Raw genomic sequence first — 7,600 nt, 5'->3', positions numbered from 1 at the left:
AAGAGGATGCACGGTATCTTCCACAGAAATGTGAAGGATCAGTCAATGTCTTGTGAGCTAACGTTTGCTTTCCTTAAATCGCCCTGATTGAAGTCTGGTACGTAGGGTTTCATTTTTGCAGGACAAGATGGTCTCATTTCCACCTTAACATACTGTCGCCACATTTTGAGCCAAGACATTCCCGATGATAGCTGCAGGGCGTGCCATGCACACCCCGAGCATTTAGCTCACATACTATCCAGTTGTCCAACTCACGCGGGAACGACCTACATTTAAAGGTACAATGCGGCACTAAGAGTGCTTTATTACCATCTCTGTCACTCTTACGGCATTAACCTTAATATCGCTCCTCTAAATGCTTCTAGGGAAATCGAGTCAATTGTCGAAAATGGGAAATGCAGCATATACTGGAACTTTATATTCTCGACAATTGTTTCTGTTGCTCACTCGAGGCCTGACATGGTTCTACTTGGCTTCGAGAAACGAACCATATTCGTTATGGAATTTTCAGCACCGATTGTACACGAGTTGCAACGATTGTACCCGGAATATTCTGTTAAACTAATCGTCCTTATCATCAGCTCTATTGGAGGTGCCTAGCTTTCACTTGCTAATGGCCTAAAAAGCATCCCTGCGTGTTAACAATATGCTAAAACACTTGCGGGAAAAATGCAGAAGGCGGTAGTCCTTGGGTCGCTCCGTGTTCCTAGGATGCATGAGGCTTTTGCTGGATCGTCGTATTGATTCCTTCACAGACTGTAACCACCTATCTCACGGTCGTGAGACGTGGCTGTGGCTAAAATTTTACCGCAATTTCGCTGGGAGCGAGTGCGATTTTCCAGGTTAGCACCCGCTCCCGGCGAAATCCTGCGGTTGTCTTTATGACAAATTTTTAAATATATATATATATATATATCATTATGTCATTTTTAAACTTGCTAAATATTTACATTTTTATGTTTTCTATACTTTCACCGTTGGATTTTATGTTGAAGTGGGCCAGGTGCGAGAAGCGCCGCTATACGGCGAAATTTCGCACATAGAAACTCTTAGCAATAAAGGCCGGCCATCTTCTTTAGGGTCATGTTCATAGTCCGAGTTTAAGTGTAAGTCCTCCTTAAACATAAGGTTATGGACATGTGATACGTAGAAAATTGTCGATTTTACCAGTTTTAGGTTCCCCCGGCTTTTTTTCTAGAATAATAAATATTTTGTATTAAAAATTTGGGAAATGATAGCGAACATGCTAACGGACGTCCCGACACACTTTTTTTCTAGGTTAATTCAAAAAAGTTTTAATTTAGCAAATTGTGATTAATTTGCATAGCGCTTAGGAAATAGTATCGATTTTTTCAGTTGTTAGATTCCCCTGGATTTTTTCCTAGGATAAGAAATATTTTGCCTTCAAAATCTGGGAAATGATGGCGAACATGCTAACGGACGTCCCCGCACATTTTTTGTGTTTTTTTTTTATCAAAAAATGTTTGATATTCCTGACAACGTGCGTGTATATTTCGAGGTTATGCATGTTACAATTCACCCAAGCGTTACTTACAAACTACACAATATTTTTGGCCGAATAGTTTGGACTTATAAATAAACATAGTAACTAATCTCCCGGGACTAACCTTGTTTACAGCCAACCAAAAAAGTTTATTTCATAAATAATTTCCACATTACGGGAAAGGCAAAGATGAAAAAGGACGTAACCTCAAAATAATGTTTGTGCATAAAATTTTTATTTAGCACAAAATATTTTTTTGTTATTATCCCTCAAAAAAGAGTTCGGAGACGTCTGTTATGATATTTTAGAGCATCTCCGAATTCAGTTTTTTTAAATTTTCATTTTTGTGGAAAAAATCCGGGGAAACTGTAAGTATCACATGCCCTTAAGGCGGCGTTTAGATTCACAGACCGATATCTTAAGAAAAACTTAAAAATTCGATCTTCGCTAAGATGTCTGTTGAGATAGATATTCATAAACATTGCGTAAGACAGGCTTAAAATTTAAATCCAACAGATGTATTCATAGTTGAATAAGATAATCTTATAAAGAGACCTTCACCTTACTTTTCATTGAAGAACGAGAGTTTTTCTAAGTCAACATTTTTGTTGATTTGAGATCGTCTTCAATAAAATTTTATTACGAAAATACGTACTTTTTGTTTCAAGATATTACTTGGTATTATAATTTGTTTAATTACAAAACTCAGTAACTAGACTGTGCCTTGCAAATTAAAATTTAATTTTAAAAGTTTGAGGGCAGTTAACCACTTGCAATTCTTATGCTCATCAGAATTCACAACTTCAAAGAAATCCAAATAGTTTATAAAAATAATTCAAAGAATCGAAGAATCCAAAAAAATTCTAAAGAAATATAAGGCGTTTAGGGGTGCATCTCAACAACTAAGGCTCTTACAAGAAAAAATGGAAAAGGAAAGAATTACAAAGAATTAAAATAATTTAATAACTTTTTGCGAGCCCGGAAATGACGGGAAATTTGTTTCCTTGATTAAGACGGCCACCTGGATTTAATAGTTGGAAATTGATTGAAAAAATTGAAAAAATTTTTGAATTCCTAAGATTTAAAGTCAAAATATATAATGAATTTGCAACAATGAAGATTAATTTTCTTACCAAAAAGACGAATTTTTAACAAATTCCATGAAACTTCTATCAAATAGTTGGATTTTCAACTTATAAAGGATCCATTTCTAATCAAGAATAGGCAAGTTGCAATTTTCAGAAAAAAGTAATTTTTAACATAAAAACCCAAATTGTCAACAAAAAAAGTTAAATTTTGAGCCAAAGAGGTAAATCTTGGAGAAATATAATTGAAAAAACTAGATTTAACAAACACGAAAAAAAACACGGAAAAGTTCATTTACAAACGAATCCTACTTTAATTTTCTACCATATTGTTAAATCATTAATCAAAATATACTACTTTAGAACTTAAAAATTGCATTTTTAATAAAAAGACGATGTCGAAAAAATCAAGAAAATTAATTTTTGACCAAAAAGATGGAATTTTCAATAAAACAAAAGAATGTTCTAAAAAATATTTAAATTTTAAACTTATAAAGTATAAATTTCTAACAAAAATGTAAAATTGCAAATTTTCAGATAAAAAATTAATTTTGAACAAAACAAAAAACCCAAAATTTCAAGAAAATTGTTACATGTTAAAAAAAGATTAATTTTTAACAAAAGAGTCAACCCCAAAGATCAAGGGGAGCCCAAAAATATTAATCCTTAATGATAAAGTTCAACTTTTAAACAAGTCGTTTAATTTTCAATTAAAGAAGATAAACTGCGAACAAAATAGTTAAATTTTTAACCAAAGAAATGAATTTTCAAGCATTGTATGAATGATCTACCAAAATAAGACGAGCTTTCAACAAAATTTATTATTTTCACAGCCACACAAAAAAAAAGTGTGCCGACCTGATAACAAGACACACTTATTCCTATGGATTTTGGGGCGCTGAATTCAAATTCGGTTTAAAAAATCACCCATCACGTAATGGTTGAGCCATAACCTCAAAAAATGACGAAAAATCATGCACTGAGGCAAATAAATTTCAAAATAATGCCAGTGATGCAAATTTTCACTTCAAAAACATGTCGACAACTGTGAAGGATCAACCCTTGCCTGATATCAACTTCTTTAACATAACTTTACCCAACAGAACCTGACCTCAAATAACCTGAATTAACAGAAATTTATTGAACTACACGTAAAACTCTGGAAGCATATTTTCCCAGTAGCAAATGTGTGCTACATCGAATAGGTCAACTCGAGCCTAACCTAGAAATAAATCTAACCTAGCCTAACCTAACCTAACCTGACGAAACACAATTAAACTGATTGTGTTGTCCCGTTGTGTTTGCGGTACCGTTTCATTTAGCTTCGGCTTAACCTACATAGAGGTTTAACATATCCTAACCTAACAAAACCTGACCTAACCTAACCGATTACGCTATCAATCCTGTTCTTGCGTACTTTCATATTTTGACATTAATAGCAGTACATGTCTGTGATGGAACAACGATATCAGGGAAGATGAGATGAGGTCATAATGGTTGATTTTTGCTGGATGTTGAAAAGGGAAACGAATGTAGGTCTTAAACGTGAGCGTAACCCTTTGCATCGTTCATACGAAAAAAAAGGACACGTTATAGCAGGCAGAAAATAAACTGAAGTAGGTCTATAAATCAATTTAATTACGATAAAAAGCAAGATAAAATGTAAACACGAAAGATAGTATAAGTATATCCCTAAAGTCTAAGAAAAGCAGAGAGAGAAAAATTTTGAATAAAACTCTTATTCATTTGCATGTTTAAGTTACAGTTCTACATTTTAATTGATACAAACATGTCAGGTTAATTGAAATGGGGTCAATTCTACTTGTAGTTCCAAGTTAAGTTAGATTCATTTGTAGGTTAAGATTTAGTTAACCTATTAAGTATAGCACACAGTTAGGACTGAGAACCGTACGCTTACATAGCTACACGTGTGGTTGAATTTCATTCGGCTAGGTTAGGTTAGGTCAGGTTTTGTTAGGTTAGGATAGGTTAAACCTCTATGTAGGTTAAGCCGAAGCTGAATGAAACGGTACCGCAAACACAACGGGACAAAAAAATGAGTTTAATTGTGTTACGTGAAGTTAAGTTAGGTTAGGTTAAGTTTTTTTAGGTTAGGATAGGTTTGACCTCTTTGCAGGTTAAGCCCAAGCTGATTCAAATGCTACCGCAAACACAACGGGACAACACAATCAGTTTAATTGTGTTTCGTGAGGTTAGGTTAGGTTAGGCTAGGTTAGATTTATTTCTAGGTTAAGCTCGAGTTGACCCATTCGATTTAGCACACATTTAATACTGGGAAAATATGCCTCCAGAGCTTTACGTGTAGTTCAATAAATTTCTGTTAATTCAGGTTAGGTGAGGTCAGGTTCTGTTGGGTAAAGTTATATTAAATATGTTGATATTAGGCAACGTTTGATCCTTCACAGTTGTCGACATGTTTTTGAAGTGAAAATTTGCATCACTGGCATTATTTTGAAATTTATTTGCCTCAGTGCAGGATTTTTCGTCATTTTTTGAGGTTATTGCTCAACCATGACGTGATGGGCGATTTTTAATACCAAATTTGAATTCAACGCCCCAAAATCCATAGGAATACGCGTGTCTTGTTACTAGATCCGCACACTTTTTTTGTGTGCGAGATACGTAAGAAATCTAAAAGAAGACTTGTAGGATATTTTGCTTTATACATGTATAAAAAATAATATGAAAACCAAAATCCTACAATTAGCATAACAACGCGAGATAGAGAAAAATGTCTAAAAAAAGGGATTGTATTTTTGAAGTTTATTTTAAGATGGTTCAGAAAATATAAATTTACAACTGTCTGCCAAAAAACGAGTGCGCAGCGCGAGTGTCACGATAAAATTGTGTACCTCAAAGCCTACAGAGCTTTGAGAAACTTAATCTTTAACTATACTTATTTAAGCAAAAAATTCAGAATATGAACACGCATATAAATACTGCGATCTAAAGAGATATTTTTGATCAAGTTTCATTCAAGCATTCTAAATGCAAAGAATAAATATCTGAGCGCGAATCGCGGGAATCAAAAGACGCGCGCCCAAACTTGCGAGCCACGGGCACAGCGCACGATGAGAATGTGTCCGCGCGACAATAAATAATTCATTTACGAATTATTTTATCACAAACTAACAATTAAGAGATCAATTTTTTTGAAACTTTCCAATAATTTCTGACCTTTTATCTTAAATTGAGAAATGTAAGGCAAAATATTTATATATTCTGATCAACTACTCGAGCAGAATTCAAAAATACATTTTTTCAATTTTGAAATTATGGGGTTCTCAATTTAAAAAATCGGGACATAATTTACATTCATAGTAACATACATAAATTTCTATAAAGTATTATATAAAAAAATAAAATTAAAAGTAATTTTATTATATAAGTTTATCGTTTCATTATAATTTATTCAATTCATAATTAATTACACAAAGATACAAATTTACGAATTATTGTTTACCACTATATCCTATGTCTAAATAATCATAGCTGAGTTACATTAATATGCCTTTCAAGAAATGGCGCTTAATCTAATGTATACATTTATTCGTTTACAAGAAACGATTATCATTTCAAACATTTCCATGTCGATTTGCCCGACTGTTGCTTTCCAATCTTTTCTTCGAAATAATACTTAAATTCTGAATTCAAGACTCGCTTTTCAAATTTGAGTTTCTTTTTATTCAAACTGAAACCGCGTATTTGCGTCACTGACTGTGCTGTTCCTAGCAGCGAGAATGCGAATTATATCCGCTCATTACAAATTTTTGCCGGGAGCGCCATCTACAATTAGTTCCTCGAACTATACACTTACCGCATCTAGACTTATAATATCTTTGACTATATTCCCACCTCATCTCTGATATTACCAGCTCCCATGGACATAGGAAACAAGGGACTAGCAAAGATATATTATAAACGTAGATGCGGTGCGAGCTTAGTTACCCGCTATAAATATAGACGGCGCGTCCGGCGAAAAAAGTCACTTCCCCTCTACCCACCGCTCCCCGTAGATAGCACCCTCCCATATAGTTTGCCAAGAGCCACTTAGAACGCTGTAAGCAACTCTTGGCACAACTTTGAGGCGCACTGATGGTAAACTTAGCTTGGACAAGAACCATTTAAATTAAAATTAAATTGCCAACATTTCATAACAAATGTAAAATATCCACGCTTTGTAAGACATGGTTATTTTAATAGATACCAGAGAGAAAATTAAATGTATAATTTATATTTCTGTTTCATATATTTTGTATTATTTCTAAAGTTATTTGATTATTTCCAAATATATCTTTGTTATTTACTTATTTCTCCTCTTTTGATATTCTTTTATGAGTAAAAATTTATATACTTCACCATATTATATTTTTATTCCAACAGATAAAACTTTTAGTGCAATATCTATACATTGTTCTTTAATATTATTAAGTCTTTATTTTTATATTTGTACAGTTTACAATTTCTACAGATATTTTAGTCTGTTCGACTAATGAATTTCCCGCATGTATTTTAAAATTTCTTAATTATTACGTTCCGATCGCTGACAATGAGTGAATGGCAGAGTAATAATAAGTTCATAAATCTATAACTGCTCCCTGGGTCAAACCTGTATTTAGTGTTAGGATTTCTCTACTTTGAATCAGAAAACCTTTAACCCTCAGAGAAGAGGCTTGTGATTTCTTTGGGACCCAAATTAATTAAAACTTTTAACCCAATACTTCGAAATTAAAAATTCATTAATTTTCATGATATGCATGTCAAATTTCATGAATTAGGAAGATTTATAATTGAGAATTCTTTACTTTTAATTTTCAAAATCATGACAATTTATATGAATTTTTATTTTATTTTGTTATTTAATAAAAATTTTGTTACATTTAAATTAATTTATTTATTTGTTATTTATTTTATTCATACATCATTTAAAATTCAAGAGTTTCTGATTGCAAATATTCTAAATTAAAGAGTTTTAAATTGCAGATCGTTA

The sequence above is a fragment of the Belonocnema kinseyi genome, chromosome 10 (genome assembly GCF_010883055.1).
Source record: "Belonocnema kinseyi isolate 2016_QV_RU_SX_M_011 chromosome 10, B_treatae_v1, whole genome shotgun sequence".
Classification (NCBI taxonomy): domain Eukaryota; kingdom Metazoa; phylum Arthropoda; class Insecta; order Hymenoptera; family Cynipidae; genus Belonocnema; species Belonocnema kinseyi.
Note: the sequence above shows the minus strand (reverse complement) of the source record.